Raw genomic sequence first — 22,188 nt, 5'->3', positions numbered from 1 at the left:
GTTACAGGTGGGAAAGTTGGAAGACAGGAGGAGAAAAAAACAGAGATACAAACTGGAAATTATTGTAGCCATTTTTAGAAACTTAAAGGAACAAATCTGAATGCAAAACTGTTCCTGCAAAGCATTGAAATTGTACAAATAAATATAAGCCAAGCTATCCAGGGACACTTGTTTAAAACAGGTAGTCACAGTTTCTTTGTTGTACTGACTTCATCCATCTATCCCAGGTCAATGGACCTGTCTGGATATGGGCCTCCAGCACAATCTATCAGGTGTTCTGTAAACTTTTTGTACCATTCTTTAAGGTTAGGAAAATTTTCTTCTGTGATTTTTTTTAGTATATTTTCGGCGTTTTTGTGCTGAGATTCTTCTCTTTCTGTTCCTATTATGCTTAGGTTTGGTCTTTTCATGGTATTCCAGATTTTCTGGATGTTTTGTGTTTGGAGTTTTTCGGGTTTTAATATTTTCTTTGATGAATCTGTTTCCTCTATTGTATCTTCAACACCTAAGATTCTCTCTTCCATCCCTTCCTGTTCACTTACCCAGATTTTTCATTTCCTGAATTCCTTCAGTTTGTGTTTTATTTATTTCTTCTTTTTCAATTTTCATGTCATGAATAGTTTCCTTCACCTGTGTGTTTGGTTTGTTCTTGGCTTTTTGGCATTCTTCGATGGCTTTGTTGATATCCTCTAATTTTTTGTCTTTTCCTCGATTTCTTTAAGAGAGTCTTTCATTTCCTCTTTAAGAAAGTCATAAAGTTGGTTTTAAAGTCATTTTCTTGTGTTTCAGCTGCATTGGAATGTTCAGGTTTTGCTGTTGTAGGATAGCTGGACTCTGGTGATGCCATTTTGCCCTGGCTGTTGTTGATTGTATATTATACTGATTTCTGAGTTTGCCTTTGTTGGGTGGGTGTTTTTTTCCTTGGCTTCTGTTTTCTCTTTGGTTTTCTCATCTTTGTGGACTGAATTTCTGGTGTCCAGCCTGATTCTGGTCTAGTTGGGAGTCTCTGTCCAAGTTGTCTGTTGTCCCTCTTGTGCTTAGTTTGTCCTTTGGCACAGGGAGTCTCTGTTCTCCTGATTAGTGTAGCCTACACCTAACAGCTGTGGCCTGATCAAGTTGGTGTGGTTTATACCTGTTCTGACTGGTACAACTTGTACTTGAGTAGCAGATATTCCCTTGGGATTGAGGGCAGAGACCAGCAGGCGGGGGGAGGGGGGCAGCGTTGAGAGGGGATGAAGTAGACTGTGGGAAAGGCCTTGGGATACAGGATCTAGGGAATAGAGTAGTTTTGCCGGGTCACTCACCAGTTCTGTTCTGACTGGTGTGGCCTACCCCTGAGTGGCAGAAGACCACTGGGTTGGGTTAAGGGCCCAGCAGTGGGGCCAGTGACAAACTGGGATGGGATGGGCCTTGGGAAGTAGTCTTGGGGGACAGAATCCAGGGAATGTATGTAGTCTTGCTTGGCCTGAAACTTGCTGTGTAAACAGGGCTAGCTTCGAAGTCATGGAGAGCCATTTGCCTCTGCCTCTGCCTCCCAAATGTTGAATTAAAGGTATGTGTCACCACACCCAGCTTAATCTGTCTATTTTCATGACAATTAGAAATTATAAAAGCATGGGATAAATCCGGACTAGCTGAACATAGCGGACAATGAGGAATACTGAGAACTCAAGAACAATCGCAGTGGGTTTTTGATCCTACTGCACATACTGGCTTTGTGGGAGCCTAGGCAGTTTGGATGCTCATCTTACGAGACCTGGATAGAGGTGGGCGGTCCTTGGGCTTCCCACAGGTCAGGGAACCCTGATTGCTCTTCGAGCAGATGAGGGAGGGGGACTTGATCAGGGGAGGGGGAGGGAAATGGGAAGCGGTTGCAGGGAGGAGGCAGAAATCCTTAATAAATAAATAATAAAAAAAGAAATTATGAAAACAGTCTATAATCCAATAAAAGTTACTGAACACTTAATAAAGCTAAGACTCCAAGGGCAACACAATGTACAGAGACCCTGATATTCTGATTGGATAAATAACATTAAATACTACTTCACAGTGTAGGAGTCCCAAAGAACATGGAACATCACAGTACCCACATTAGATTTAGATTTTGGAAAAATCCCTTGCCAATCTTATGGAATTTTATGTAGATATTGTTACTTCTTCTTTTTAAAAAAAAACTTTAAAGTTTTTTTTAACATTTATTTATTATGTATACAATATTCTGTTTGCATGTATGCCTGTCGTCCAGAAGAGGGCACCAGACCTCATTACAGATGGTTGTGAGCCACCATGTGGTTGCTGGGAATTGAACTCAGGACCTTTGGAAGAGCAGGCAATGCTCTTAACCACTGAGCCATCTCTCCAGCCCCCTTGTTACTTCTTTTTATTACTATGATATAGCATACATAAGTAAAACTTTTGCCATTTTAGCCACTTTGATATGTGCATTGCAGCTGTTGTAGCCATCCAGACCATCTCCCAACTGAAAATGTATACCCCTAAGTTGATAGTTCCCCAACCTCTGGCAGCCACCTTTGTACTTTCTGACTGTGTGCAGATGACCACTGCACACCCCTTCCTCTTGTCTATGGAATCAGATGGTATTTCCCCTCAACACAATGCTTTCAAGGCTCAGCCATATAGCATGCTCAGAATTGCTTTTCTTTTTGTCCCCTTTTACCTCTACAAATTTTGAATTTTAACACATTGATGTTCTTGTTTATTTTTTCTTTATTTTTTTAGACAAGATGGCTGTCCTCTTTCCTGAACCTCCTAAGTGCTAGTATTCCAATAGCATGACATATACATGGAGTGACTTTTCGAATTAGGGAAGGTCTCTCTACTGCTGCTTCTCTGATGATCAGTACTGGAAACCAGGCTGCCATTGCTCAATGTTATGCCTGCTGGCATTCCTGGGGCGAAATGGACAAAACTGAGTTGAAAGGCATACAAAACTTTCTCTCTGTTTGAAGACTCCTTTTTCTTCATTGCTTGATTGCTGCATAACATACACACATTGTTTTCCAGAGATCCCACAGAGTTGCTTTAAACAGTTTTTCTGGTGAACAAAAGCTTAGAGGTCTGCTGTTTTGCTGTCACTCCTTCCTGCTCTTTTTTTCAGATTGATTTATTTTCTATGTATGGGTTTTGACCTCTGTGTCTGTATGTGTGCACCATGTACATGCCTCGTGTGGTGGATGTCAGGAGAAGAAGGTGGATCCCTTAGAACTGGAATTATATCTATCCTATGAGTACTGGGAACCAAACTCGATCCGCTATAAGAACAACAAATGCTCTTAAATGCTAAACCATTTTTCATCCCCCTCCTCCCCCCAGTGTGTGTGTGTTTACATTCCTCTGTAGAGTCAGAGAGAGGATTTGTTTTATATATCTCCTTTGAGGGATGACGGCTTGCATCACATTTCCTCACAAAAGATATGTCACTTAGCTAGTTGGAATGACTCACTTTGTCCCCTCTGTGCTCTAGGTAGGCTTATAGAAAACAACTTATAAAACAATATATAAATCTATATACAGATGCAGCTTTCTTGAGTCATCGCGTATGTTGTAGTGGGCTTTTCAATGATGTAGCAGCCTTTGAGTCATCCCTTCTATGGTTAGTGTGGTGGTTTGAATATAATTGGTCCCCATAAACTCATAGGGAGTGGCACTATTAGGAGGTGTCACCTTGTTGGAGTGGATGTGGCCTTTTGGAGGAAGTGTGTCACTGTGGAAGCAGTCTTTGGGGTCTCCTTTACCTAAGTTGTGCTCAGTGTGACACTCAGTTCATTTCCTGTTTTGCTTTGAAGCAAGATGTAGGACACACAAATTGTATTCTTTTAAACACTGCTTGGCCCATTAGCTCTAGCCTCTTACTGGCTAACTGTCACATCTTGATTAACCCATATTTAGTAATCTGTATAGCACCACAAGGTTGACTTACCAGGAAAGATCTTAACCTGTGTCTGTCTTGGAGAAGAGAATCATGGTGACTGACTGACTTGGCTTCTTTCTCCCAGCATTCTGTTCTGTCTACTCCACCCACCTAAGGACTGGCCTATCAAAGGCCAAGCAGTTTCTTTATTAATTAACCAATGAAAGCAACAGATAGATAGATGACACTCCCACATCATGTCATAGGCTCCCTTTCTGAGGGGAGTAAACCTGTTTGTGTGTCATCTTCCCAAGAAAAGTCTCTCACACAGCATGTAGCATCAAACTTATGTATCATAATTTATTATAGACTAAATAGTCAGATGGATCTCTATGAGTTTGAGGCCAATATGGTCCACATATCCAGTCCCATGACTGTCATAACTGCATAGTGAGACACTTCCTGTCATCCTAATGAAGAGGTAGCATGCAGAATGGGAAAAATGCTTACCAATTATATGTCTGTCAGAAAGTTAGTGTCTAGAATATACGAAGGACTCAAACAACAACCCAATTTCAAAATGGGGCATGAAACTAGAGTTCTCAAAAGATGAAATACAAGTAGGTGTATTTCAAAAATGTCCAATGCCCTTAACCATTAGGGAAATGTACTTAAAACTATTTTGAGATTTCATCTTACTCAAATTAGCATTGTTAATTTTTTATTTACAGTAAATGTTATATGGGTATGAGAAAGGGGAAAATACTTATTCGTTGCTGGTGGGAATGCAAACTTGTACAGTCACTATGGAAATCAGTGTGGAGGCTCTCCCAAAAGATAGAAATAGATCGGCCACATTATCCAGCTGTGCCACTCTTGGTCACATATCCAGAGGACTGTTCTGCCACAGAGACACTTCCTCATTCATGTTCATTGCCGCTCTAGTCACAAGAGTCAGGATATGGAAACAGCCTTGGTAGCTATCAATCGGTGAGCAGATAATGAAAATAGGGTACTTTTACATAATGGACTCTTACTCAACTGTTTAAAGAAATCATGAAATCTGCAGGTGAATGGATGGAGCTGGAAACAATCATTCTTAGTTAGGTATCCCAGCCCCAGAAAGACAAATACTGCATTTTCTCTCCTTTGTAGATGTTAGTATTGAATCTTTTGATATGTGTTCCTCATTTGCAATACCCGTAAAGATTAGAAAATTAGTAATGGGACATAAGTTGGGAGCAGTGGCTTTCAAGGGAGATGAGCTCAATGATGTAAGTGGTTAAGTGGGAATAAACAAACAGGAATGATTAAAGTGGGTTTGGGGAAGGCAGAGTAGAGGAAGAAATATGGGTAGAGATAAATAATGTAAAGAGCCTTGGAAAAGGTCATATGAAAAACCACTGCTGTAGAAGGTATCACATATATATGTGCGTATGTATGCATATACATACATATATGTGTGTATATATGCTTAAAACAGAGTTATCTTGTAACGGGGTGATAACCCCCTTTCTAAACACTACAAGGCTAACAAATAAAAACGCCAGTTACTTCTTTTAGAGTTGCTGTCCAATGAGGTCCCATAGACTCCCAAACATGTCAGAATATTGCCAATTCTCTTGGTTACCTTCCAGGACTGGATGATAAGTCCCTATTGATGAAGATGCCATAGACTTGAGTCAAAGAACATGGAGAAATCAATTTGCTAGTCTTCTCTTGGAAGCTTTAACTATACTGCCTAGCTTTCATAGTGCTGGAAGATGCCATGCTTCCTATTGGAGGAGAAAAATAATCAGCAAACTTCACAAAGCTATGAACCCTGCAAGTTATTGTATAATTCCTTACCTAGCAAGACATCCTTACCAGCTCAAGAGAGGCACAAGTATTGTAGTAATAATCAACCACTTCCTAATTGGATTTGAGGTCTGCTCCACAAGTTGAAGCCCATACCTGGCACCATTATCAAGGCCAAGATCCTGTGACTATACAGGTCTCAGGCCCAGGGGAGAACCTACTAGTGTTATTCCACTAATGAGAAATAGTATTAAACAGATCCTAATGATTTATTGGAAGGCCCATACATCAGTTCATCTCTCAACCCTCATCCGAGAAATTTACTTGTAGAAGATATACAACTGGTCACAGTGCAGAAAATAAGAGACTGCAGAATGTTCAGCTCTAAATGAAACCTAAGTACCACCAACCTCCTCCCAAGGCGAGGGGATCACTGCAGAGGGAGAAATACTGTAAAACCAGAGGTGGTGAATAACTACAAGGAAATTGTGATTCATGGACACAGTGAGACAGTTATACACAAGAATTCTGCAAGCGCAATTCAGCCCTGCTGGCTGAGAAGCTATTGGCAATTGATAGCACCTGCGAGAGAAAGAGACAGAGACAGAGACAGTTTTCTTTACTGGTATGGCCTCTGGTAGGTCAACCAGGCTCCAATGGAAGGCCACACATCTAAGAATATATGTACAACATAAATTGGACTTGGTGGCTGTGGTGGTTTGAAAGAAAATAGTCCCTACTATTAGGATGCAGGGCTTTGTTGGAGTAGGTGTGGCCTTAGAGGAGAAAGGGTGTTGCTGTGGGATGGATGGGCTTTGAGGTCTCCTTTGCTCAAGCTACGCCCAGTGTGGTAGACAGTTCATTTCCTGTTGCCTGCAGATCGAGATGTAGACCTCTCAGCACCATGCCTGACTGCATGCCACCATGTTTGCCACCTCATGATGATACTGTAAGCTGGCCTTAATTAAATGTTTTCCTTCATAAAAAGTTGCTGTGGTCATGGTGTCTCTTCACAGCACTAGAAACCCTAACTAAGGCAATGGGTTTTAAAGCAGGAGGACATAAAGTTGGATGGGTAGGGAAATGGAGAGGATCTGGGAGGAGTTAGGGGAGTAGAAGTGGTTATTATCAAAATACGTGGTACAGAATTTTCAAAGAATTTACAAAAAGAATAAAATTTAAAAAGTAAGACTTATTTGTTGTATAGTTTTTATACATTTATTTGTGTGTGTACATGCACACTTATGTGCATGCACATGTATGTTATGATACATGTATGTGGATGCCCAAGGACAACTTTTGGGAGTTGGTTTTCTCTTCAGCTACATGGATACCAGCTATCAAATTCAGGTTTTCAGGCCTGGAGTCAAGTGCATTCAGCCATCTCCCTGGCCCTCGTATTGCTATACAATACTGAAAATGCAGTTTATTTTAACTTTTTTTATTATTTAAAGAAATTACTGAGGGTGTAAATTAAGCTGAGTATAGACTCAAATGCTTTATTTAATTCTGCATGTTGTTGTTTGGGTTTTTTCATTGACACTGATTCAAATTAGTACAATTTTAAAATTTCATGTTTGGGAATGGTGAGGTGGCTGAGTGGATAAAGGCACTTGCTACCAAGTCTGAGGACCTGAATGTGGTCCCTAGGACACGCATGGAGAGTGATTCTTGAAATTTGTCCTACACACACACACACACACACACACACACACACACACCAGGTTCCTGCATACATGCATGCACTAAATAAATTTAAATGTAATATTAAAAAGCTTGTCATGTTTGTCCCAAGATACTGTATGGAAAGTTGGTTGTTATTGTCTGTGAGAATGGATGGAGGTGGCTGATGTGGAGTACACTCTAGGGTCTCAGCATCAGAATAGGAATATGGAAATTGGGTCCCCTGAAAAGCAAAGTAGGGATACGTTTGGATTAGTATAGATGCCTGGGTCATTTGGAATTCTGGAGTGGGGAGGAAATTAGGGACACATTGTCAAGCTTTACCCTCACCCAAGCTTTCTTCTTTAAATCACTTTCTACAGGGTGGATATCAGTAATGTTATCTTTATCCTGCCTCTCCTCTGAGTCCTTATAGATTCTGAAACTAGGAGAACTTGGGGAGGGAAAGTACATACAAGAGAGGTGACAGAAGATGTGGAAATTCTGAAATCTAGGTCCCTCCAGGAATGAGACAGGAGAGACAGGTTTTCTTTACAGGTATGGTCTCAGGCCACCCAGGAAAGAAAGAACATTTTCATAGTAGTAATTTATACCAATAAATAGAGGACCTGAGTGCTTCCTATGGCAGCTAAAGATTAGATCCCAGAGACATAGAGCCATGAGAACAACATAGTTGGGGCTTGCTAGCATTGAGGCATATCCTAATAAGTTGAATTTGTTTTGTGTGTTTTGCTGAGACAGAATTTTGCTGTGTATCACGAATAGACCTGAAGTCATAATCCCCCCTTCTTCCCAATTTCTACCTCCAAACATTTCCTGAGATGATAGTTGTGTACCATCATACCAAGATTTTAATTTTGTGTGTGGAGGTGGTGAGGGTGGTGGCAAGGTCTCACTATGTAGTTCAGGCTGTTCTTGAACTTGCATTCCTCATGCTTCCATCTCTCCAGTGCTGGGATTACAGTGGTACACCGTTATACCCAGCTAGAAAGTTGGATTTCTATGAAACCCTGTATGGATGTCATAAACACTGCAGAGAGGTCACTTGTGGAAGGGTTGGTGATGGACCTAAAGGATTAGAAGGGTAGGGTGGGTTGTTTTCAAGTGAGATCGCATGCAAGGTTAGAGAAGATGGGGGCAGGGCTCCAGCATGAAGCTTCACTTCAGAGAACAAGGTTGTTTGATACAGCCTCAAATCATAAGATTTTATAATTACCTAAAATGCACAAGAATATATGTAAGTGTGTGTATGTGTGTGTGTGTGTGTTAGAGAAAGTTAAGCTATTTTGCTCTCCACAAGAACCACAGACTAACAAATACCCCAGTGCCAAGCATAAGAAACCTCCTTTCAATTGGTTGACCAGAGTAGTCCAAGGGACTCCCAAAATAATGTAGATTATCAATGTAGCCCTTGGTTGCCTCTCAGGGTGGGCTCATATTGCTGAAGACACGTAGGATACATGACTCAGGTGACTTGAGTTGATTGTGACCTGAAAGCCTCTTTCCTGAGGTCTGGCTTCTACTGTTCCAGAAATTACTATGCAAGCTGCCAAGGGAGGGAAACAATTAAAGACACCCCTCACCCGGCTGCAACACCTAAGAACCAGGACAGTTACTGGCATGGAAGGAGATGCATGAAGGTGTAATAAGTGCAACCCACACATCATTGGTAACCAACAACTCTCTCACTGACTTAAGGGTCAGTCAACAGGAGAGAAACCATGCCTGGTACTGGAAACCTAGCCAACCTCCTAGGGCTAGTGAGGACATAGATCTTAAAAGAGAATCTATTACCACCACTTTGCTAGAACAGCATAATTCTTACTACATCTCAAATCTTATCCTGAAGCCACAGTAAGTGTAGCCACCACCCCTCATCAAAGAAGTCTCTCTCTATAGCAAATGGAGACCATCATAGAAAACCAGAACTAGACACAACGTGATGAGCTCAGCCCCAATGGATACATCTCAGTGGGCCAAGCAGTATTTAAAAGAATACAGTTTCCGTGTAATTATTTCAGGTAAAGCTAGGTGTGCGGAGCTGGGCGGGAACGCAGCCCACCGCAGCTCCTACAACACATCTCCATCATAGCTCCTGCATTTATGGATCGGGGAACATTAAGGAAGAGGGGCTAGAAAGATTCCAAGAGCCAGAATACTAGGAAGTCTGCTGTCAACCTCCTCTAGAAATGGCCACAAAACTGGAACAATGGTATTATCATTGGCCATGTTATCATTCAAGGGGAAATTCGCAGGCTCCCACCCCTAGACAAAGAACTGCAAACAGCTAATGACTGCTTAGTGAAGGAGAATTAGCCTCGTAGGCATGAGCCCTCTTATTTATTAGTTGTCCTAATGCAGCATGATCAGCCTTGGAGACATAAGCAACAACGAAAACAGACTCAGAAGGCTGTGTGTGTGTGTGTGTGTGTGTGTGTGTGTGTGTGTAAAACAAATATAATCAACAGAAAAGAGGCTATCAACTTGAGAATAGGAGTATGGAAAGGACTGGAGTGAGGAATGGGAGGGGGAAGGGATGTAATTCTATTTCAATTAAAACATTTTTTAAAAGAAATTAAGTTAAATTTTTTAATCTTTGTATATTTTAAAGTATCTAAGCATTTCAATTATGTTTGCATAGGACTCTACTAGCTGACGAAATACAAATACCCATTAGTTAGACATTAGAAAGATCAATAATTTGATTATATTTTCTCATTTTAAGAGGATTTCTTGGGGAAGGTTTTGGTACCAGGGTTCATATTTTTGTTGTTTTTAAAGCTAAAAGAAATTATGGTTCCATTCTTAACTCTTTCTCCTCTGGCTGACTCCATGATGTGACCGTTCTAGTAGGTTTTCATCAGACATATGGTGTGTGTGTGTGTGTGTGTGTGTGTGTGTGTGTACCCTTCAGAGTTCAATGAAGATGCAGTAGTGGGATTCCCCAAGGCATGGTTTTAAAAAGCCACCACCCGGGGATTCCATGAGTCCTACCTGCCTCTGTCTCTTCTGTGGATCATTCTCGCCAACACTTATTTCAGTAAGATAGAAAGGGAAGATGCAGGAGAGCAAATTCAGGTGGTGGATCATGCTGATGACTAATCATAAGAAAAATATATTTCACCTTGTCTGTTTGGATGCTCACCTTCCTAGACCTGGGGTGGAGTGGGGAGAACCTCGGACTTCCCACGGGGCAGGGAACCCTGACTGCTCTTTGGACTGGAGAGGGAGGGGAAATGGGGGGAGGGGAGGGAAATGGGAGGAGGGGGGAGGTGGAAATTTGTAATAATAATATAAAAATAAAAAAATTAAGAAAAGAAAAAGAAAAATATATTTCAGAAATAGAGGTGGAGTGGCGTACAAGGGAAGACATCTGTTTTGCTGTGGATTTTACTAGTTAGGACCAAACTGATGCAGAGATGAAGGCAAAGATACATACAGGTGGACGTCAGCTCACTGGACCTCACCAGCCTTTGCTGATTTTTTTTTGATGGCGGGGGTTGGGGATGACAATGACAGAGAAATAGACTGCAGTAAGAAGTGGGGGAGGGAGCACAGAAGAGATGACATTTTCTAGCCTGCTTTTTCTAGTCCTGTATTTTTTCTTTTCTCTCTTATGACCAGAAGTCTAGATAGGAAGCAGAGGTCGGTTACCAAGGAAACTGAAGCTCAGTGTGTTTGATTGGTTAACTTTGAGATAACAACAAAATTGCTATTCAGAATGCAAGCTCTTATGGGGGATGGGCATTACGTATGTAGGCATCTATTAATCCTTGCAATTATTTTTCATGCGCGTGCGAGCACACACACACCCCACACACATGCAGTCACACACACAGTCACAAATGCATAAACAATAAGACCAGATTTTCCTCCAGGGTTAGTTGGGACTCTTCAGAAAGACCTTGAATTCTACCCCTTGTGCCTTCTATTCTTCCTGCTGGCCCCACACCATTACCCGCTCATTGTGCTGCACACCTGATCCTGATGAAATCCTACTAGGACTGTCTCATCATGGAGTCAGCTAGAGGTGAAGGAGCTAAGGGCGGGAACATAAGTTCTTTTAGCTTTAAAAACAAAGATATGAACCCCAGCACTAAACCCTTCCCCAAGAAATCCTCTTAAAATGAGAAAATGTAACCAAAATATTGATCTTTCAGACGTCTAATTAATAGGTATTGGTATTTGGTCAGCTAGCAGAGTTCTATGCAAATGCTTTGAAATGTTTAAATACTTTACCATTCCTTATACACTGCTACTGGGAAATTAGTTTTCATGTATCAGGGTCAATTACCGTGCAGTACTTTCCCTACCAATCATCTGATATAGGCATTTGTCTTCCTCTGTTTACAAAAGCGGTATCACTTGAAAATAAGAAAGTCTTCCCATTCTGAAGTTTGCTTTGAAACCACACCTTCCCATGTCTGCCTGTCCAGCTCCTTCACATTCCTCTTGTAGTAGAATGTTAGTTTTTCCAAGACAGGGTTTTTCTATATAAAAAGTCCCGGCTGTCCTGGAACTTGCTCTTGTAGACCAGGCTGGCATGGTCACAGAGATCCGCCTGCACCTGCCACCAGAGTGCTGGGATTAAAGGTGTGCACCACTACCACCTGGCATCATATCATAGTCCTATCATATCATCACAGTCCTATCATATCACTATCCTATCATCATAGTCCTATCATCATAGTCCTATCATATCACTATCCTATCAATCATCATAGTCCTATCATCATAGTCCTATCATCATAGTCCTATCATCATAGTCCTATCATATCACTAGATGTTGTATTCTTATGGAACTACCATCACATATGTGGTCTGCTGTTGAAAGAGATGTCCTTATGCAGTACATGAAATACAGATGTAAATTAACTGACCTGGGCCCAGAGGTTACATGCTCACTTCTTCATTCAGCTCTTTCATCACTGGTGGGGGACGGGGAGTAGGTACTGAATGCCTAGAGGATTCATAAGTTAATTCAGATGAAAATCTAGGATACTGGTGTAGTGTCTTAGCCCACTGAGGAATGCTGTAACAAAATAGCACACAACAGATGTGGGTTAGACTTTTCATCACTGACAAGTAGCAGAGAGCAACAGTTCGAAGCGAGATTTAGTTTGGCTCCCAGTTTGAATCCGTGGCTTGTTCTGCGCTGTCGTGAGGCTGTGATCATCGAAAGTACTGTAGCGGAGGAGCATGGTAGAGCAGAGCATCTCCTTGCATGGGAAGACATAGCCCTCAGAAACATTCCCCTTAGAGCATGCTTCTGGGTGGATACATCCACAGCTATGCATTGAACTTAAGGCCTCACGTGGTAGGTAAGTATTCAACCCAGAGCTATGTCCTCAGACCATTTTGTTGTCATTTTTGAGACAGTCCAGGATGGCCTTGAACTTGTGGTCTTTCTGCCTTAGCCTCCCCATGTTTAGGATGACAGGCCTGAACTATGGGGTCCAGCTACTTCAAAACGTTTGAGGAAACCCCATACTGTTTCCCCTAATGACTATGCTAATTGACGGTCCCAGAATTTCTGTGCAAGACTTCAACTTTTTCGAATCCTCCTCAGCACTTGTTCTATCTTCTGTCTTTTGACCATGGCCTTTCTAACAAATGGGAATCTGTATCTCATGGCTTTAATTTGCTCCCCCTGATGATGCCCAGCACATTTTTATCCACATTAACAATCTATAGGTCTTTGTTTTACTTTTCTCCTCACTGTCAGCAAATCCCTGAGAAGATGTGAGCTGTGGGAAGAAGCATCTCCTTAGCCTCAGTTTATGACTCCTGTTACTGAGGGAAGATGTGAGTGCAGGATTGGTTTTGTGGCTGTCGTGGCAAGGTTGCCAGACTGTGTGCCTACAGCCCAGTGCATCGGGAAGGGAGGGGAGGAGGGGAGAGGGACATGAGAGAGAGGGGAGGCAGGCAGGCAGACAGACAGACAGACAGACAGAGAGGTGCTTAGGACTGGGCTTATAATACTGAAGACCTGATCTCCAGTGAACCACTTCCTCCAGCAAGGCTCTGCCTTCTAAAGGCTCTACACCACAAATATCACCACCAGTTGGGGATTAATTGTGCAGACATGAGTCTGTAACGTATATTTCAAAATCAAACCCTAACAGTCTTCTCTGGAAAAATAATGATTTAAATCCTTTGCCTTCATTTTTTTTATCTGCACTGGGAATTGAACCTAGGCTTCACACATGCTAAGTAAGTGATCTATCACTGAGCAATTAATGTGCCCTCAGGCCCCTTGGCTCACTTTTACTGGGTTCTTTTTATTGTTATTGGATTGTCTAAATCCCTTAGATCTTTAGGATATTGATGCTGTCTATGGTATGGTATATGACAAATGTTCTCTATGAACATTGCTAATGGCAGTGATTGGGTTCTGAATGCTCTAACCTAGTCAATAAATAATTGATCGGGTTCATACTATGATGATATTAAGAGATGGGCATATTTGGAGGAGGTCGGATTCTTCACTGCCCCTGTCCTGCCCTTGCCCTGCCCTGCCAGCCACCCCTACTACTTGGTTGCTGTGAGGTAAGCAACTTTGCTCTGCCATATGCTCCCTGATAGTGTAGCCTGTTTTCACACCGTGTTGATTGTTCATTTTTCAGAAACTCTTTGGTTTGGTGCAATTTATTTTTTTTAAATTTATTTATTTATTAAGGATTTCTGCCTCCTCCCCGCCACCGCCTCCCATTTTTCTCCCCCTCCCCCGATCAAGTCCCTCTCCCTCATCAGCTCGAAGAGCAATCAAGGTTCCCTGACCTGTGGGAAGTCCAAGGACCACCCACCTCCATCCAGGTCTAGTAAGGTGAGCATCCAAACTGCCTAGGCTCCCACAAAGCCAGTATGTGCAGTAGGATCAAAAACCCCTTGCCATTGTGCTTGAGTTCTCAGTAGTCCTCATTGTCTGCCATGTTCAGAAAGTCCGGTTTTATCCCATGCTTTTTCAGAACCAGGCCAGCTGGCCTTGGTGAATTCCCGATAGAACATCCCCATTGTCTCAGTGTGTGGGTGTACCCCTCGCAGTCCTGAGTTCCTTGCTCGTGCTCCCTCTCCTTCTGCTCCTGATTTGGACCTTGAGATTTCTGTCCGGTACTCCAATGTGGGTCTCTGTCTCTGTCTCCTTTCATCGCCTGATGAAGGTTAATATTCAGGAGGATGCCTATATGTCTTTGGATTCACCTTCTTATTTAGCTTCTCTAGGATCATGAATTATAAGCTCAATGTCCTTTATTTATGGCTAGAAACCAAATATGAGTGAGTACATCCCATGTTCCTCTTTTTGGTTCTGGCTTACCTCACTCAGGATAGTGTTTTCTATTTCCATCCATTTGTACGCAAAATTCAAGAAGTCCTTGTTTTTTACTGCTAATACTCTAATATGTATATATTCCATACTTTCTTCATCCATTCTTCTATTGAAGGGCATCTAGGTTGTTTCCAGGTTCTGGCTATTACAAACAATGCTTCTATGAACATAGTTGAGCATATACTTTTGTTGTATGATAGGGCCTCTCTTGGGTATATTCCCAAGAGTGGTATTGCTGGGTCCAGGGGTAGGTTGATCCCGAATTTCCTGAGAAACCGCCACACTGCTTTCCAGAGTGGTTGCACAATTTTGCATTCCCACCAGCAATGCATGAGTGTACCCATTTCTCCACAACCTCTCCAGCAAAGGCTATCATTGGTGTTTTTTATTTTAGCCATTCTGACAGGTGTAAGATGGTATCTTAAAGTTGTCTTGATTTGCATTTCCCTGATTGCTAAGGAAGTTGAGCATGCCCTTAAGTGTGTTTTGTCCATTTGAACTTCTTCTGTTGAGAATTCTCTGTTCAGCTCAGTGCCCCATTTTATAATTGGGTTGATTAGCCTATTGCGGTCTAGTTTCTTGAGTTCTTTTTTTTTGAAAGTGTTAGCATTTAATTGGCCTCCCTGAGTGGCTTCAAGCCACCAGAACACAGGCACCTCCAACACCCTTTATCTTCTCTTCTTTATGTATTTTGGAGATCAGACCTTTGTCAGTTGCGGGGTTGGTGAAGATCTTCTCCCAGTCAGTGGGTTGCCTTTTTGTCTTAGTGAAAGTGTCCTTTGCTTTACAGAAGCTTCTCAGTCTCAGGAGGTCCCATTTATTCAATGAGGCCCTTAATGTCTGTGCTGCTGGGGTTATATGTAGGAAGTGATCTCCTGTGCCCACTTGTTGTAGAGTACTTCCCACTTTCTCTTCTATCAGGTTCAGTGTGTTCATACTGATATTGAGGTCTTTAATCCATTTGGACTTGAGTTTTGTGCATGGTGATAGATATGGATCTATTTTCATTCTTCTACAGGTTGACATCCAGTTTTGCCAGCACAATTTGTTGAAGATGCTCTCTTTTTTCCATTGTATACTTTTAGCTCCTTTATCGAAAATCAAGTGTTCATTGGTTTGTGGGTTAAAGTCAGGGTCTTCTATTCGATTCCATTGGTTGACTTCTCTGTTTTTATGCCAATACCAAGCTGTTTTCAATACTGTAGCTCTGTAATAGAGTTTGAAGTCAGGGATGGTAATGCCTCCAGACAATCCTTTATTGTATAATATTGTTTTGGCTATCCTGGGTTTTTTGTTTTTCCATATAAAGTTGATTATTGTCTTCTCCAGATCTGTGAAGAATTTTGATGGGATTTTGATGGGGATTGCATTGAATCTATAGATTGCATTTGGGAGAATTGCCATTTTTACTATGTTGATCCTCCCAATCCAGGAGCAAGGGAGATCCTTCCATTTTCTGGTGTCCTCTTCAAATTCTTTCTTCAAAGCCTTAACGTTCTTTTTTTTTAAGATTTTGGAAATTTAATATTTATTTGTACAAGTTCTTGCACACAGTGAATATTATAGGAATATAATAGACATATAATCCGATGGAAGAACGTTGGGGTTGTAGCTCAGTTGGCAGAGTGATGCCTAGCGTACACAAAGCCCTGAGTTTGTTTCCTAAAAGTGAATAAATCCAGAGTAGTGATAGGGTATTTAGGATCATGGTCACCCTCAGTATAAAACCTTTCTTGATACTAGTAACAACTTCAATGACAGAAATGCCAAAATGATACTAGTAACAACTTCAATGACAGAAATGCCAAAATGTTTCCGTAGCCCTATTCCAGGCTTTCTCGCTCTTTCAATCATCACAAACAATCATGTGAGAAAGAAACTGTTATCAGAGTTGAAAAGGTTTCAGCATAGCGAATATTGCACACTTAAATGCATGATGGAGATAAAGTTCTTGTCAAATAGATCTTTCACTTCCTTGGTCAGAGTTACCCCAAGATATTTTATGCTATTTGTGGCTATCGTGAAAGCTGATGCTTCTCTGATTTCCCTCTCTGCTTCCTTATCCTTGGTGTATAGGAAGGCAACTGATTTTTTGGAGTTGATCTTATATCCTGCCACATTACTAAAGGTGTTTATCAGCTGTAAAAGTTCTTTGGTGGAGTTTTGGGGGTCGCTTATGTACATTATCATATCGTCTGCAAATAATGAAAGCTTAATTTCTTTTTTTCCAATTCGAATCCCCTTGATCCCCTTATGTTGTCTTATTGCTATTGGTAGAACTTCAAGCACTATATTGAAGAGGTATGGAGAGAGTGGACATCCTTGTCATATTCCTGATTTTAGTGGGATGGCTTTGAGTATATCTCCATTTAATTTGATATTAGCTGTTGGCTTGCTGTAAATAGCTTTTATTATAGTTAGGTATAGTTAGTGTAGCCTGTTTTCACACCGTGTTGATTGTTCATTTTTCAGAAACTCTTTGGTTTGGTGCAATTTCATTTGTATATTTTTTGCTCCTGTTGCCAGTGACTTGGAGAACAAATCAAGACATCTGCCAAACCAATGTCCAGAAGATTTTCTATGTTTTCTTTTATTAGTTTAAGGTTCTAAGTGTGTTTAATTGATTTTGAGTTGATTTTTGTAAATAGGGTGAGAAGGTACTTTAATTTCATTTTTCTTCATGCTTTCCCAATTTATGGTAGAGACTCTCCCTTTCTCATCTGTTCTGAGATGTGCAGATTTATTTCTGTATATGACACATACATATGGGGTATTGGGATTGAACCCAGTACCTTGTGTAACACTCTCCCACTAAATATTCAGCCCACTTTTTACTTTTTTTAAACATGTACGTGTGTGTGTGTGTGTGTGTGTGTGTGTGTGTGTGTGTGTGTAGATGGTAGCTGCCATTTTGGCTTTGCAAACACAGAATTTTAGGCTGGAACTGGCTTCATCCCATACAGGAGTTGTCATTTTGCCATGGAATAAAGGCAGAAAAGCATCCTAGATTCCCAGGGCTCAGGTATGTCCCCATGGGAATTGTTAATAAACAACAAAAAAAAGAAGCTGGATTTTCTTTCAGGCAAGGCTTGCTTGTTAATTCTATATAAATGTAGGTTAAAGTATAACATGGATATCAAAATGAGTCTTAAAATTATACATAATTTTTAAAAATTATGTTTCTCCCATTTACTGTCTGGGTTCTCTGCTTTCCTGTGCCACATTCTCTGACCCTTCATTATGTCTTCGTAATTATTTGTGCAGGAAGAATCACTTGTGTGTACACAACAAAGCCCTTCTAATGAACACATAAGAGTCTCAATGCATGATTGTGGGTAGATGAAAATTGATCTGCCATTCAGTTTGTATTATACTTGACATTTTCTCCCTCATGGCTTTGATAGATTCAGCTTCGGTTTCCCTGACAACAATCATTATCTTTTTATTTCAGCCTCTTAGCACTGAACAACAAAGAGGAAGGTAGGCTGTTACCTGATCCTGGTTGCCAAGCAAAGTGCCCCTGCCTGGCTGAATCACTCACTAGAGATGAGAAGCAGAGCTGTTACTAAGACAACAGAATCATGGATCCATCCCCTCTGTGAGGCACCCTTTCTTTGTCTTCTTCCTCTCATATCAAGTAAGAAAGGGAGAACTCTGGGATAAAAGTACTGGTAGTGAACAATGAAACCATGAAATGATGCTTTTCTACATTTCAGTAATGGAGCAATTACTTTAGAATAACATTTAAATAGCAAAAAGTAATTTTCAAATGAAAAGTTCTTTATAAAACATACGATGACTAATGTATACTTGAATGATAACAAGATATAATATAAAATCAGACTTTGTTAAAAAAATGGTGACAACAGAAATGGAGAGACTGCTTTGACTTATCAAAATCTCCAATGAAGAGATGACGCCTGAGCCCCATCCTCCGAGATACTAATTAAGTACATATGGGATGTGGCCGTGGAATAAGTGCCAGCTGAAAATTCTGTGTGTAAAAGCCAAAATGACAGCTACTATCCAGAAGAAAAACCAGCCTTTAAGAGTGCTTTGGGGTAGACAGGCATTGGTGGCACATACCTTTAATCCCAGCACTCGGGAGGCAGAGGCAGTTGGATCTCTGAGTGTGAGGCCAGCCTGGTGTACAAGAGCTAGTTACAGGGCATGCACAAAAAAAATAAAAATGAATAAAATAAAAATAAATTTAAAAACCAACAGCAAAGAATTCTGTGGGGGTATCCACCAGAGAAGACTGCTTAGACATGGGTTTAAGCCAATAGAAAACCTATTAGCTAGCCTGTGATTACACTGAGTGTTTAGGATCCTAGTGTAGCCCTGACCCTGAGAATTTACAAATAAGACGACATCCTGGGTTGACATACTTCAGCTAACAAGAACAGTTAGCCAGAAGCAGAACTACAGAAGCCAAAAAGCAAGTTAGTACATTCAGAGACTTTCCCAGAACTATGGACTTTGATGGATTGGGTCTTTGTTTTAGGTTTGGCAGGTGATTCTGTCTATGTTCTGAGTTTTACAGCCTGAATGGTACTTTCATCATGGAGTCAGTTGTGCTAAGGTCCCTGGGCCTTCTAAGTCTGGGGTCCTGTAACATTCCCCACTGATCTTAGTGAATGAGTCAAATCATGGACTCATCCTGCTTGAAAGTGGTGGAATTGGTCCTGAGGTCAATTAATTTTATTGAATATATAATTGATCATATAGTTTAAAATGCAGCCCCTGCTGTTAATCCAATAAAAATGAGAATTAAAGGCCCAGCCAGTGCTGAAAGTAGAGTAGTTAGGCAGGGAACTAAGAGAACAGACTGGTACCAATCTGTGGTGGATTGAAGGATGTCCCCCAAAGAGAGTGGCACTACCAGGAGGTGTGGCCTTGTTGGAGGAAGTGTGTGGAGGAATATGTGTTGCTGGTCTGTAGTCACACTAGCTAAAACCTTCCCTGTATCTGTTTTCCTGAGTTCCCAAGTTTCCAGTCCAGTCCTGGGGACTGTGAGGGTTGGACCATGACCCTGTATTCATACCCATAGTGCAAAGCACAAGACTCAGGAGAAGGTAGAGGGGCAGGGAGTGGAAGGGCCTGGCCCCCATGAAACCTTAATTCTTCTGCTTTCTTGACCTGGGTGTGGTGGAACCGTGGTGCGATGCCAGCTCCCTTCACTGCAGTGGAGTGGAGGGAGTCACTGTGTAGAGTCCTTTCCAGGATAGTTTCCTGCCCCTTTGGCTACTCGCTTGGCCCACATGGTATCACTGGACTCCAACAAGGGGAAAGTGGTGGTGCACTCGGAGGTCAGCTGGACTTTTCATACAGTCCAGTGAATAGCTTTCGTGGAGGACTGGAGGTCCTGTAGTGACTTGAGAAAGGAATGGTTAGAGAGTTCTACCAACTGCCGGTCTCTGAGCCTGGGAAGCAGTGGGGAAGTCTTCCAAACATAGTGGGTAAATTCCTCCCTATATAGGGTGCCGAAGACCAAAGCAAAGGAAGGAGGCCTATCCATCCTTTGCTGGACTCTAAGGAGAGTTTTATTAGGGTTTCTTTTAATGCCCTGTTTATTTTTGTTAACCTGCCCAGAACTCTCAAGTTTATATGCACAATGAAGTTTTTAATCGACGTCTAAAGCTTTAGCTATTAATTGGGAGGTTTTGGCTATGAAAGCTACTCCACTGTCAGTCCCCATTGCGAGGGGGGGCCAAATCAAGGACCGGTTCCTGGAAGAGCTTTTTAACTACTATTTGGGCAGTTTCAGTCTGGGTGAGGAACACTTCTGTCTACCTGGAAAAAGTATAAAAAGATAAATAAAAGATAAAAACTAACAAGTACTTTTATCCTCCTGCAGCTGGCCCGATCTTGGTGAAGTCAGTTTCCCAGAGTTCTCTGGGGTGTTGCTCTCTCAGTTAGACCCTTCCTGGGTAGGGGCTCTCTGTTTTGCATTCACTTGAGCGCAAAGCTGGCATCTGGCTGAGATGTCCCACACTAGGCTGTCCATAATAACACACTAACACACCTTGGTCTGAGCAACTCAGAAAGTTTTGTGGGTCCCGGATGAGTAGCCTGGTGGAGGTCAGTTACCAGAGTCCTGCCAGTTGTTTCTGGGAGAATGTTCTTTCTCTTTGGCTTCCTCCATCAACCTGTGGGTTTGAACTGTCCATTTTTTTTCTTAACCACAGTCTCAGGTAGCACTGAGTCAGGTGTTTGTCATCAGAATATCAATAGTTTGTTAGACAGCTAGGCCTGGCAGTGGAGGACAGCAATTCATAGGGCAAACCAGAGGAGCCTGTAGGAAGGCCAAGATTTTCTAGTGTTCTTTTTTTCCAGCAGTGAAAAGCCCTTGTTCTCCAAAGATCATTAAAGCATAGTAACAGTCTGCGTATGTGGTGGTGACCTTTTTTTTTTTCCCATCTGAGAGCCTGGGTCAAATCAATCAGTTTTCTCTGTACTGTGATACCTGACTTGGGCCCAAATCAATTCAATTAAAGTAACTACTGTAGCTCCCACGTTCCTGCTTTCATCCTTCATCTCTTGGCAGTCATGGATGAGCACTTGGATCATCAGGAAGAGGATAACCCCATTCAGACTCGAGGGTGGTTCTGGAGTATGATCTGGTACTGGGTCGCATGGTCATTAGACAGGCAGTGTTCTGGTGCTCCTCAGAGGAGGGCCTCAACCGTGTCATGGGAAACTGCAACAGAGGCACTCTGCGAGGCTGGATAACCCGGACCACTCATTTTCATTGATGTCTGGCCTCCTTGTTCTGAAAACGCATGAACTTTCAAAGGTAGCATACATATCTGCATTAACACAAGTATGTACAGTGTGTTGCACACAGGCAGCCAAAGATGATTTTTTTGTTTTATATTTGAGCAAGTAAAATATATGTCACCTGCCACAAGGGGTTTGGGGGTTATTTCTCTATGGCTGCAGCCAGGATTTTCAGGGGGTTTTCCCCAATCAAATGTGATCTCTGTCAACCTTGAATGAGTCCACAGCTTTTGGTTTTGTGTGGAAACAAACCATAACCTTTTCCCCAACACAACATAGTTTTTACTTCGATTTTGAAGTCAAGACATTTTAAAAACATACAGGTTGGTCTAACTTAGTCGTTTTTCTAATCCAATGTCTCTCAGCAGCTGTTATTCACTCATCAGCATTGAAAAAATTTAAAGTCAATACAATACCGTGCAGGATCCAGACTACCGGTGCATTTCCCATCTCTACATGGCTTTTTTATTATTTATAAATGATTTACATTTTCTATGACTGTCTTTACTCCTCTTCTTTTCGTTCTTAAGCCTATGAACATTTTTAGACCTGTTTAGTGTTTTTTACCTGTCTGGATCTGTCTTCCCTGAGCACTTGGAGTGTCCTAGGATCACATGAGACACACTGTAAACTGCTATATCAACCATCTGTGCAGCTCAACTTGGCGCACAGCACCGGCACGCGGTGCTGATGCCAGGCTCCAGCCCACAGGGAGCAGCTGCTAGATGCA

The sequence above is a fragment of the Microtus oregoni genome, unplaced genomic scaffold (genome assembly GCF_018167655.1).
Source record: "Microtus oregoni isolate MIOR12 unplaced genomic scaffold, Mior012 000153F_ref0000387, whole genome shotgun sequence".
NCBI lineage: Eukaryota > Metazoa > Chordata > Mammalia > Rodentia > Cricetidae > Microtus > Microtus oregoni.
The sequence above is the reverse complement of the archived record's forward strand: the minus strand, read 5'-3'. Positions refer to the sequence as shown.